Here is a 14,214-nt window from a genome sequence, read left to right as displayed (position 1 = left end):
CACGGCTGGTGCGTGGTGCGACAGCTGAGCACTCTGACCGACCAACTGAGCAGAGGAGGGGTGGTCATGGCTGGTGCGTGGTTCGACAGCTCTGCACTCTGACCGACCAGCCGACCAGAGGAGGGGTGGTCACGGCTGGTGCGGGGTTCGACAGCTCTGCACTCTGACCGACCAGCCGACCAGAGGAGGGGTGGTCACGGCTGGTGCGGGGTGCGACAGCTCTGCAATCTGACCGACCAGCAGACCAGAGGAGGGGTGGTCACGGCTGGTGCGTGGTGCGACAGCTCTGCAATCTGACCGACCAACCGACCAGAGGAGGGGTGGTCACGGCTGGTGCGGGGTTCGACAGCTCTGCACTCTGACCGACCAACCGACCAGAGAAGGGGTGGTCACGGCTGGTGCGTGGTGCGACAGCTGAGCACTCTGACCGACCAACCGAGCAGAGGAGGGGTGGTCACGGCTGGTCCGTGGTTCAACAGCTCTGCACTCTGACCGATCAACTGAGCAGAGGAGGTGTGGTCATGGCTGGTGCGTGGTGCGACAGCTGAGCACTCTGACCGACCAGCAGACCAGAGGAGGATTGGCCACGGCTGGTGCGGGGTGCGACAGCTCTGCACTCTGACCGACCAGCCGACCAGAGGAGGTGTGGTCATAGCTGGTCCGTGGTTCGGCAGCTCTGCACTCTGACCGACCAACCGAGCACGTGAGGGGTGGTCAGGGCTGTTCCGTGTTTCGACAGCCCTGCACTCTGACCGACCAACTGAGCAGAGGAGGTGTGGTCATGGCTGGTCCGTGGTTCGACGGCTCTGCACTCTGACCGACCAACTGAGCAGATGAGGTGTGGTCATGGCTGGTCCGTGTTTCGACAGCTCTGCACTCTGACCGACCAACTGAGCAGAGGAGGGGTGGTCACGGCTGTTCCGTGGTCCAACAGCTCTGCACTCTGACCGACCAACTGAGCAGAGGAGGGGTGGTCACGGCTGTTCCGTGGTCCAACAGCTCTGCACTCTGACCGACCAACTGAGCAGAGGAGGGGTGGTCATGGCTGGTGCGTGGTTCGACAGCTCTGCACTCTGACCGACCAACTGAGCAGAGGAGGGGTGGTCACGGCTGTTCCGTGGTCCAACAGCTCTGCACTCTGACCGACCAACTGAGCAGAGGAGGGGTGGTCATGGCTGGTGCGTGGTTCGACAGCTCTGCACTCTGACCGACCAACTGAGCAGAGGAGGGGTGGTCACGGCTGTTCCGTGTTTCGACAGCTCTGCACTCTGACCGACCAGCCGAGCAGAGGAGGGGTGGTCATGGCTGGTGCGTGGTTCGAAAGCTCTGCACTCTGACCGACCAGCCGACCAGAGGAGGGGTGGTCATGGCTGGTGCGTGGTTCGACAGCTCTGCACTCTGACCGACCAACCGAGCACGTGAGGGGTGGTCAGGGCTGTTCCGTGTTTCGACAGCCCTGCACTCTGACCGACCAACTGAGCAGAGGAGGTGTGGTCACGGCTGTTCCGTGTTTCGACAGCTCTGCACTCTGACCGACCAACTGAGCAGAGGAGGTGTGGTCATGGCTGGTCCGTGTTTCGACAGCTCTGCACTCTGACCGACCAACTGAGCAGAGGAGGGGTGGTCACGGCTGTTCCGTGGTCCAACAGCTCTGCACTCTGACCGACCAACTGAGCAGAGGAGGGGTGGTCATGGCTGGTGCGTGGTTCGACAGCTCTGCACTCTGACCGACCAACTGAGCAGAGGAGGGGTGGTCACGGCTGTTCCGTGTTTCGACAGCTCTGCACTCTGACCGACCAGCCGAGCAGAGGAGGGGTGGTCATGGCTGGTGCGTGGTTCGAAAGCTCTGCACTCTGACCAATCAACTGAGCCGAGGAGGGGTGGTCACGGCTGGTGCGTGGTTCGACAGCTCTGCACTCTGACCGACCAACTGAGCAGAGGAGGTGTGGTCATGGCTGGTGCGTGGTTCGACAGCTCTGCACTCTGACCGACCAACTGAGCAGAGGAGGGGTGGTCACGGCTGTTCCGTGTTTCGACAGCTCTGCACTCTGACCAATCAACTGAGCCGAGGAGGGGTGGTCACGGCTGTTCCGTGTTTCGACAGCTCTGCACTCTGACCAATCAACTGAGCCGAGGAGGGGTGGTCACGGCTGGTGCGTGGTTCGAAAGCTCTGCACTCTGACCAATCAACTGAGCCGAGGAGGGGTGGTCACGGCTGTTCCGTGTTTCGACAGCTCTGCACTCTGACCAATCAACTGAGCCGAGGAGGGGTGGTCACGGCTGGTGCGTGGTTCGAAAGCTCTGCACTCTGACCAATCAACTGAGCCGAGGAGGGGTGGTCACGGCTGGTGCGTGGTTCGACAGCTCTGCGCTCTGACCGACCAACCGAGCACGTGAGGGGTGGTCATGGCTGGTGCGTGGTTCGACAGCTCTGCACTCTGACAGGCCAACTGAGCTGAGGAGGATGGCCACGGCTGGTCCGTGGTCCAAAAGCTCTGCACTCTGACCAACCAACTGAACCGAGGAGAGGTGGTCATGGCTGTTCCGTGTTTCGACAGCTCTGCACTCTGACCGACCAGCCGAGCAGAGGAGGGGTGGTCATGGCTGGTGCGTGGTTCGACAGCTCTGCACTCTGACAGGTCAACTGAGCTGAGGAGGATGGCCACGGCTGGTCCGTGGTCCAAAAGCTCTGCACTCTGACCGACCAACTGAGCAGAGGAGGTGTGGTCACAGTTGGTCCGTGGTTCAACAGCTCTGCACTCTGACCGACCAACTGAGCAGAGGATGTGTGGTCATGGCTGGTTCGTGGTTCGAAAGCTCTGCACTCTGACCAATCAACTGAGCCGAGGAGGGGTGGTCATGGCTGGTGCGTGGTTCGACAGCTTTGTACTCCGACAGACCAACTGAGCAGAGGATGGTTGGCCGCGGCTCAACCGTGGATCTACGCCTCTGCATTCCGGAGACGGAAAGAGACTGTTCCCCACCGTCCGCTGTCTTGAAAATGGTTTTCCCTGGTTTTCCATTCTCTTGCACTAAGGCGAATGCCGAGACAGTTCCTAGCGTAGTCCACGGCCGCCAACCCTCTCACCTCTGCACACCTCCTTCACCGTAACAGTTCTCCTGGCCTGAGAGACGGCGTCACCTTCTAAGAGGCCCGCTCCCCCTTCATAGGGGGTTATGAAAATGTTTTAGTAGTAGTATTCTTATTACTATTTCAGACTTTAAGATATCATATTAAATAAAACTGGTCATCTTAGGGCCTTCAAATCAAATTGTAGTCCCATTTCTTGATACGGAGTCCGGATTGAGGTGAGGTGGTGTCCTCTTAACGAGTGTTGCGGTTGTAGTGAAGTAGTGGGGAGCCTGATAATGTGAAACCTCTTGGCTGTGCTCGTGTGTGATTTGTCGACTACGCTCTACTGGCACACTTTAAGATAGCAATGGAATATCAGTGTCCAAACATTGGGCAATACCGTCATTACAATTACTAATCAGTGCATTTGTTATGCCTTTCGTAATATTGAACTTTTCGACAGCAATGAGACACGAATATTCAAATATTACTACAATATGACAGAAACTTGTGACAGGTTTTGGCATGAGAGATGTCGACAGACGTGTAGGTCCTGAGCGTTTAAGTCAAGCTGGCTAACAAACTACTGTGTATCCTATTCAAGGGCTTGCCAAATTTTATAGAATAGTCTACCGGTTTCATTATATTTAACTTATTCACTAACTGTCCGACTAGTTGGCTGAATGGTTAGCGTACTGACCTTCGGCGCAGAGGGTCCCGGGTTCGATTCCCGGCCGGGTCGGGAATTTGAACTTTATTGGTTAATTCCAGTGGCCCGGGGGCTGGGTGTTTGTGCTGTTCACAACGTCCCTGCAACTCACATCCACCACACAAAACACTATCCCCCAACACAATAACACGCAGTTACTTACACATGGCAGATGTCGCCCACTCTCTTCGGAGTGTCTGCTTTCCAAGGGCTGCACTCGGCTAGAAATAGCAACACGAAATTTAATTTATTCGATAACTCGTAAGCAACTGACAAAATTTACATTAGATGCAGTTGAAACAGTCGATGGTTTTCACGTTTTTTAAAAGTATTTTCACGTTGCTCCGACACAGACAAGTCTTATGGCGACTATGGGATAGGGAAGGGTTATCCATAATTACGATTTTAATATGTCAATGTTTGAAACTTATGTCAGGGAAAGTGTACTTTTGATGCATGAAATGGGCCGATGACCTCGATGTTAGGCCCCTTTAAACAGCAAGCATCATCACAAGCAGCCATTCATTTAATAATAGGCTACATCCATCTGAAAATGAAAGTTCACTATTTCTTTGTAATGACCGTAGTCATCTTTTGACAATAGTCTCTGATTTTACTATTGCAGCCGTGCATTGCCTCCCCAGAAATGAATTACTAAACTGCTCCAATCTCCTGAAAGAGAAAGTCACAAGTGAAATAAATTGTGACACTTCTGATGATGGGCTTACACAACTCTTTTTTAGAAATATTTCTCAAGCCACTTTTAAGTAACATTGTCACAAATCATTTACAGAAGTGCGAGGAATTTATGAAACTCAATAAGGTACCACTAAGCAGGAAGGTTTTAAAACTTTAGCGAAATCTTAACTGCAAAACCAAGAAAGCGGCTAATTTCTATCTGTGGAGCACGTGTATGTATAATGGGTATTCAGCCCCAAGGCTGATTTGATGCTCAACAGTTACGTCAACAGCTGTCATAGAAGAGGCATACTAGGGAAATGAGGAGTGAGGTAGTGTCCCGTTGCTTTCTTCATTGAGCCAGAAGTTGTTATTACATATCAGGCTGCCAAGGCCACTGAAATGCATGCACTAACCGATCTTATGAGTGATATTTTTACACCATACATAACAGGGACTAGCTGCATAAGAAATGGCTTCACTAGCATCGCTCATACCTCGTTCACATCCATTTTGTCAAAACTATTGATGAGACTGAGACAGGTCAATGAAAGTAACACATTTTTTCTAGCCTATACCAGAAGACATAATGCACTGTAAACACGACATCTCGCCAGCAAATATGCAGCGTTAATGTGGAAACTATTTACTTATTTACCTACTTTCAAAAAACCTTGGCGTACTGGAGTTGCGTGTTCTATTTAAGAAGGAAGTGTAGAAATTAAGATTTGTAAATACCGATGTGAAGTATGAGGGGATTTAAGATTAAAATACTTAATTTCTTCGAAGTGTGCGCATTTGAAACTTGTGGATGTAGGGAGGTTAACTGCGAAACAGGTGAGTGATTATCGAACGATTAGCTTGCCGACTACCGCTATCTGCTTATCTGGCTGCCATATTGCATTTCGTAGGCGATGGACCGAATTTAGCCAAGTTGCCCCGAGAGGCTGCACATTGTCAGGCACTAGATATAAGTAGCTTCTGTTGCCGTCATCAGAATCAATTCTACGACGTTCTTGTACAAGGTCAGGACTAGTTCTTTTCCAATTCCTTGCAGTTGTTTCCATGCTTCACAATTTAGTTGGAAATCTTTTGATCGATACTTTCTCTCCACCAATGCCGACAGCATTTGGTTAGTGAGGATAAAAACAAGGGAAAATGACTCAAATAATTTTGTGAATATCACTCTAAGCATTTATCAGTTAAAAATTGCTTTACATCGCACCGACACTGGTAGATGTTACGGCGATAATCGGATAGGAAAAGACTAAGAGGAGAAGGAAGTACTTTGGCACTTACCTTCATTTGGGTAATCACATTGACGAGGTTGTTAAGAAAGGTTACAGATCTCTTCACATGGTTATGGGTGTATTTAGGACTTGTAGTAAGCATGTACTAAAGGAGAGGGTGCACAAGTCTGTGATAAGAGGGTCTGGTTCCAGTGTATGAGACCCTCACCAGGATTACTGGAAAATATTCAAAGGGAAGCAGCAGGTTTGTTCTGGGTGGTTTCCGACGAAGGAGTTGAGTTACGAAAATATTGTAAGACTGGGAAAGTAAGGAGACGAGCTGTTCGACTAAGTGACATGTTTAGAGTTATCGGCAGAGAGATGGCTAACAATGACATTAGTAGACGACGAATAAAGTTAAGTGGAGTTTTTAAAAGTAGGAAATATCATACAATTAAGATAACGTAGCAATTCAAGAGGAGAAATTGGGCCAGTTACTCCTTGATAAGAAGATGAATTATGGAATGTAATAATTTAACAGGACAATGTTTGATAATTTCCAACTTTTCGAAATCATTTAAGAACTCTACCGACCCCATGTGTCATATCGTCGTTTCGCCTCTGAAATATGTTATCTTAGAACTTTGGCATCTCAGGTTCAGTAGTGTGCGACAGTTGTCAAGGAATTCTCGCTCTTCATAATGCATGCGCTGCTGGTCTGTATTTCTTAAAAAATATTACCACATATCAGTTTTCGCAGGCGCAACAAGGATAATGTGATACTCCATGTGTTTTTTTTTTTTTTGCTATGGGCTTTACGTCGCACCGACACAGATAGGTCTTATAGCGACGATGGGATAGGAAAGGCCTAGGAGTTGGAAGGAAGCGGCCGTGGCCTTAATTAAGGTACAGCCCCAGCATTTGCCTGGTGTGAAAATGGGAAACCACGGAAAACCATTTTCAGGGCTGCCGATAGTGGGATTCGAACCTACTATCTCCCGGATGCAAGCTCACAGCCGCGCGCCTCTACACGCACGGCCAACTCGCCCGGTTCCATGTGTTTTATCTTTTTATGGCTCAGGTGCGTTACCATACATTCGCATTTATGCCAACATGTCCACATTTTTGACGTTTAATGTACAGTCCGCGTAGATTTTCAAGATTTCTGCTAATGTCCGCATTTTTATTTTTCGGAAGTAAAAACTTTTGAGTTTTATTTTCATCTCGTATCGTAACAAGTTATATTTTTTCTTTCACAGTCGATCTGTTACGCTAGTAAAACCAGAAATATCGATTTGCTTTGCTTAGAATCGATGTATCGATCCTTTTAGCTGGATTAATGATAGCTGCGATAGTTCTCGCTTCTTCCAGTTTACACTTAACAGTTTATGTTTGTGCGATACACTAACCTTGTAGACTCGGGCGAACTAGTGTATTAACCCGCTGCATCTTCAAAAAATTACATATTCCACACCCAATAAATCATCTTATTGGGTAAGTTGTAACAACAGTTCCTCTATTTACGAAACGAGCGGCACAGAAACATTGTTATAATTTATAATTTCTTATGCCTGAAGAATGAGTTTTGGTCATGCTTTTGTTTCGTTTTCGTTTAAGGTGATTTATCATGATGTCGAAGAGGAAATGTCCATTTAAAGGAAAAAACTACGAGAAAAATATCCAACCGGCGTAGGCCCGGGAAGAGTGCAATGGGAAGCAGAATGTACTGTCCAGGGTTCTATTTTTCAGCCGTAAATCATCGCGCCAGTGACCTGTTTCTTATGTATTTATAGCTAATTGACAACATAAAATTGAACTAATAATGTTTCATTCGGAATTCTGTTGTCCTAAGGGGTGTGTTGATCAATCCTTTTGAGTTTTCTTTGACGTTTCTGAATATGGTAACCCTAGGCTCAGACAAATCATGTAACTTGTGATGACCTTTCATAATTCGAGGGATTTCTTTTAAAATCTCCCAATGCTGTTCCTACCCAATGTTCACGCAACTTATCAGAACAATGTTCGTTATGTTCATTTCCCTACCTGCAGGAGTGCGTAAATGCGCATGCAAACGACATCCTTACAATACGATATGGTAAGGTCCATTTTCTTTTACACACTAGCATATGAAAATGAACACAAGAAAATTATTCTGATGGTCAGCATATAAATACGGTGCTGGGAGGCGTGACCAGTCTTAAGGAACATAATGGGTAGGAAGAGCATTGGGACATTCAAGTATATTGAAGAAAGCCATCTAATTGTAGCATCTTCCTGTATTGCAAGGTATAGGTAGCTGCACGGTGGAAGTGTCAAAACTTGGTATAGTCTCGGACGCATCATACATGATGGAACCATAAATAAACCTAGAACTACTCTCAAAAATGTTCCAAAAATACTTCTTTTACAAGTGTGTCGTACTTTGCCACTTAATATCCAACTAAAGTTAAAGTCAAAATCTCCCATCACAGAACCCCCAAAGGCCCCATGGCCGAATGTTTTCTCCCACCCAAAATATTATTTTCTGCAGATTTGTAAAATGTTGGTATCTAAGAGCCAATTAAACACAAAAATGATTTTTTAAATGTCTAAATTTGCCCTGGAGGTTTTTTAGAGACAAGGTAATCTGCCACCTAGGCGACAGCACTAAATGCTGATCTGTGATAACCCACCGATTCATATCTAAAATAATCGACAAATACGTCCTGCTCCACGGCTAAATTGTTAGCGTGCTGGCCGTTGCTCACAGGAGCCGTGTGTTCAATTACCGGGCGCGTCGAGAATTGTATCCATAATAGATTAATTCATAGCTTCCCATTTTCATACCAGGCCAATGCTGGGGATGTAACTTTATTAAGGCTACGGTTGCTTCCTGGGTGTATGTCGTCTTCATCATCATTTCATCCCTATTACGACGCGCAGGTCGCCTACGAACTTGTCCTCGGACACTCCCTGAACTAAAACGCATACGCCATTTTCTTATCGACAAATATTGTAAAGAGATATTAGTACTCACTTTAAAATCCCACTCCTCGCTGAATTGAGCAAATATCTTTTTGTGCAAGTTAAATTCTCCACGGCTTTCACGATGCATTCTGGCCGCACAAGATACAAAATACCATAACTGTTGGAAGCAGGGGCTGCCTAACCGAGGCGGCAAAGACGTGCTCGGTTCACCCGGAAGGACGTGGATTAGATTCCCCATCAGGAAATAAAAGAAACAGAAACAAGATTTCCACTTCCGGAGGTGCACATGGACCCGAGGTTCACTCAGCCTGCAACAAAAGCAAGTACCAAGTTAATACTTAGTCTTCCACTCCTCCAAGGGCCTTCACAGCCTGTATGGAGATCACTTTACTTCTTCTAACTGTGAGAAAACCAGAAAATTTCGAAATAAATATAAATTTCAAAATATAATAAAATAATTCGCAATTGAAATGAACACAACTCAAGTCTCATGTATGTATTTACTGAACCTTTTTGCTCCATACTGAAGGATACCTACCTTTCTTACCTATCAGCAAAGTTCATGAGATATGTCTCTTGGGTCGTATCGGGTTCTTCGTCACTTGCTGAGGTAAAGGTAGGGTTCAGTAATTCTAATCTATCTACTCAAATGAAAGGTCTGTTTAAAAAATGTTCCTATTTATTCAAATATTTCATGAAGCATTTCTGCTATATCCACGGTATCATTTAACTCAATTGTGTCCACTGGACACCACAATTACTTTACATAGTGGGTCAGAACACGGGTGTGAGCCTTTAACGTAACTGACTGATGGGCATTCTTACTAGAAACCATTGTCTCAATTATTAATTAAAGAAAGGAAAGTCTGGAAATCCTTAAATTCGGCTTCCATGTGAGACTACATGTACCATCATAGTGATTCTTTATGGTCCGGCTCTCGTAACACGAACTCTGGACTCTGGGTATAATTAAGGCAGTCCAATTGGTGTGTGCCACACAGTGGTTATACGGCATGGACCCTTAATTGAATCGATGTGACCTGCGACTATGTCATGGACCGACATCTAAACTTCTAAGTTACTTTAAAGTCATTGTGGATGATGATCGCAAGGAAAATGATGCTACAGTGGCATATGGCCCTAATCTAAGTCACTGCGGTTGATGAGCCCTGACCATCCAAGTTTCTAAGCTGAAGGCTAAACACAATTAAGTTACATCGGTTGATGACCAAAGTTTCCACTTTACTATCCCCAGCACATTCACTGCTCAATCAATCAAAGTTAAATAATACAACAATAGCAATAATCACAATACTTTGTGGCAGTAAAATCCATTACCCTCGGATATGTCCCCTTAATCGTTACGCTAACATTTACACATTCCCAGAAAACAAACTAAGATTACCAGAATGCATCTCTAAGTTATTCGCTTAATACCCACTGCTGTCCATTTTCATCACATAACGCAAAATTCCTCTCCATCTCGGTGCGGCGTAAAACAAAAAATAGAAGGTGTGTAAATTATACATATTATTGACATTTAAGTGAAAAATTATACAAATATTTCTATATAGAATTTGAGAGGATATATGGGGTATACCCGAGACCTGGAATCCATATCACTTACAGTCTAAAATTCATTCTAATGAATCAGAAAATACAGGAAGGGCAAATATACGAACGTACAAATGCTGGGGCTGTACCTTAATATAACGACACGACCGCCCCCTTCCCGAACCTAGCTCATTCCCATCCTTGCGTCGCTCCGATTAAAAAACAGGAAGGCGGATCATTAATCACTAACTCAGATAGAATGCATTCACGTTTTGAAATATTCACACAGGTTATTGACCAGAATAATATCATTTCTAGTATAAAAGTGATGGTAGAGATCCTGAGGAAAATGATAAACTATTTGTCCGTAGAATTGACAAATTATAGATATAAAATCTCACCTTGTACCAAACCGATTTATTTTCTCAGTAGTTGTTAGAATTATCCAAATATATGATGATACTATTTTCTAAATCAGATAAGGAATTTTATAGGACTGAATCCCATTAATGTTCATCACTGGACCTTTCACCTTTCTTTCTTCTTTCTTAATTTGTTTACCCTCCACGGTTGGTTTTCCCCTCGGACTCAGCGAAGGATCTCACCTCTGCCGCTTCAAGGGCAGTGTCCTGTAGCGTGAGATATTGGTTCGGGGGGATACGTCTGGGGAGAATGACCAGTACCAGGCGCCCCCATATGCTATGCTGAACACTGGCCTTGCCAAACAAGATGTTCGTATCACCCGCGTATCTTATGTTGTTAATTACGCCACCGTTTACGTATATTCAGTTCCGGAGATTTTCTACAACTGTTTGGAAATTTTATCTTAGTAAAGGATGAATAACTATGGAGATAAAGCACACGCTTGTGTAACTTGTCTTTGGATGGCTATCTGTTTTTTCAGTTGATTTCGATATGGGCAACGGCCTTTTGTTTTTCTACAATAAAGATTTTCGATAATGAGGATATCTTCTCTGTCAACTTCTGTATCTTTTAGGATAAGTTTTCGGTTTGTACTCTGTCAAATGCCTTTACAAAATCAACGAGCATGGAAATCCACAGGGGCAGCTTAGTACTTTACAAATCCAGTGCATTACAGCGTATACAACGAGGTAGAACAAACATTCCCATTCTACTTTAGTTCTCTCCAAGCACCACACATGTATGTGATGACAACTCGAGAGAAACTTTCTTCTCCTAAGAAGTGTTTGTAAGCACGGCACCAAAAAGCAGCCCAGGATTGTAGTAGAGCAGAGTGTGGTGAGGATAATGAATTTGTCAGCAGGCAGCGAGCGTGAACATGAATAACAGCCTCGCCAACGAAACGGGGTTAACAAAGGAACCACATTAATCCAAGAATAGGAGGGAAGTTTCAATTCCGGGAGAAATTACTTTGAAATTCTGCGCAAAACCTAGGAGTATCCATCTCATAAATGTGAATAATTATGAGTATCAATATTTGAGGTTTGGGGCTGACCAGTAATGTATAGACAAGGTTTGAAGATGTCATTGTTTCGATTCGTTACAGATGACTGAGTAATTTTATTAAACCTGGCCTGCATTTATTTATTATTATTTATTTGATTATTATGTATGATTTATTTATTACTAATATGTATCCGTGGATATCCACGAGTTTTTTATTGCAGGTGTTAGACCGTTTTACACCATTTATTTAACATAGAAATAAAACATTATATTAATATCAGTACAGTTCGCCTTTTTATATTATTTGCATGGATAATATTATTTAATTTTTAATTATATTATCGGTTTCAGTGCTAAAGATACTGGGTTGGTGTATAGTACAAATCATATTAAAACAATATAAAAGACCATCTTCGTATATTGTTGCGGGATATTTGTGGAACGCAGAGAGGTGAAAGAAGGTGCGGGCTTGAATGGGTCTAATTACCACATCAAAATTGAATTTTAAACTTTAACAGAGGTTATATTACTCTCTAAATCGCAAACTTAACAATCTTTTCATGACTGAACAACATGAGGTTACAGGTACAATGACAATTTCAGAAATTGAAAAATTCAAAGGCACTTGAATTTACAATACATAGCCTTCCAGAGGCATACTTTACCATTACCAAACTTGAAAAGAGCTAACAGGCTCTCAGTTTCTTTTGGCCTACACAAGGCAACATTACATCAAAATTAAACACTCACTGGCCTCTCAAGGCAGCAATTACGAATAGAAATAGTATTACACAGAGGTATCCAGACTATGAAAAATTAAAATCTACAGGGCTCTCGGCTGATGAAACAGGAGCTATTCGCAAACTACTGAGGTGGCTCGCATGGAAATCACTTTGAAACATTACAGAGAAAAAGGTTGCTAAAGCGTAGTCTCATCAAACCAAGTTGAAGGGGAGCTCGAGAGGGTAACTCACTTTCTATTCCGGATTTACAGTTAAAACTTTATGACATATTTTTACATTACCCGAAGGAAGATTTACAGTTTAGAAAAGTTTGTTACATAGTTAAAGATTCGGACCTTCCCCTCGGATAAAGCTGCGGAGGTAGCTACAGAAAAGAGAATTTATGTCGCCATTACCTTGTAGATGTTCTGCTGGCCGAAGAAAGAGGCGACCGGCCTCGTGTCTTAACACGCACACGCTTAGAAAGACGGCGATCAATTGACAAGGAAACATGAAAAGCTTCAGTTTATATACCCTCAGGGAGGTTCGAGAGGATTCTGGGCTAATCCGTACACACCCTCTCAATGTTATTGGTTAAACTCAAAAGTTACACTAAAAATCGAACAAGAAGCCTATGATAGGTTAAAAATTAATTACATAAATTATTCATTGGCCAGGTTCAAAACTGGCGGAAAGAGACAGAAGTGTGGCAAACCTAGAGTTACAAAAAATGAAAGTTGGGAAAACCTATAAACACAAAATTTCTTTCAATAATAACTTCCTTTGCTTTGCACCAGAGGGCATGATCATAGTTTTTTGGTAGTGTCATTTGTGGAAAAATGTCCAAACTTCTTGATGTATAGCAAAACAAAACAAGGAGAAATTCAGTTATTTTATTAAACTTCACCATAACGCAATTACTTAATATTTCAGTGGTGACATCTTCTGATTAAAGTTCCAACTTGATATAGTATCAGTTTCACCTTTTGATCTATAGAGGAGTTTATTAAGGCGCTGATTTTGAATGAGCGGTGTAGAGGTGTACCTCCCGGTACATATATAAAAATTCACCATGTGTATGTTTGTGATCGCAAAACTCTAAAAGTAGTCAGTCGATTGACTTGAAAGTTTGACACAACGTTGAATTTGAATACGAGGATGATTAGGAAGTGGTTTCAACGAATCGGATAGGTAGATTTTAATAATGAGTAATGTTATAGAGTTAATTTAATTACAAAGCCGGACCAAAATTAGCTCGACATTGACGGACAGATTGTTGCTAGGTGTCAACGACTCACGCTATATCATTATAGTCCGGTAAGAATTGCTGTATGTAGGAGGATGGGAACACGCTGCCATATTTAAGAAGTACCTTTCTTGCTAGGAGTTTCATGTAACTAAGCAACTCATTGCCTGTTATTTGGAAAAAGTATCCAACATGCCTTGATCGAGTTTTACTTTCATGTAACTAAACAACTCACTATCTTTAATTGTAAATGTGAATAAACGTGTATGGATTTGTCCTGTGCTCGCAAAACACCAAAAGTAGTCAATCATCGTCTGTGTTTTTGCCACCCATAGTAAGAGTCTTATGAGTTGAATCAAGAAGAAGAAGAAGAAGAGCAGCGCGATAGAAGAACAGTTATATCAACAGCTAAGACGACCTTCATGTCACTGATTTGCTGTTTGATACTAACCGGATATTCAGTACAATACCTCATCTAAATTCGTAAAATTCGGAACAATGGGCAAAGTTTGTCCGCTCTGCACAGCAATGACATTTAAAGCAGCAGACCTGGGAATGTGCTGCGCGAGCAGAAAAGTGAAACTGTCTGAACTTGAGCAATAAATGAA

The sequence above is a fragment of the Anabrus simplex genome, chromosome 4, assembly GCF_040414725.1.
Source record: "Anabrus simplex isolate iqAnaSimp1 chromosome 4, ASM4041472v1, whole genome shotgun sequence".
In the NCBI taxonomy this organism is placed as follows: Eukaryota; Metazoa; Arthropoda; class Insecta; order Orthoptera; family Tettigoniidae; genus Anabrus; species Anabrus simplex.
The sequence above is the reverse complement of the archived record's forward strand: the minus strand, read 5'-3'. Positions refer to the sequence as shown.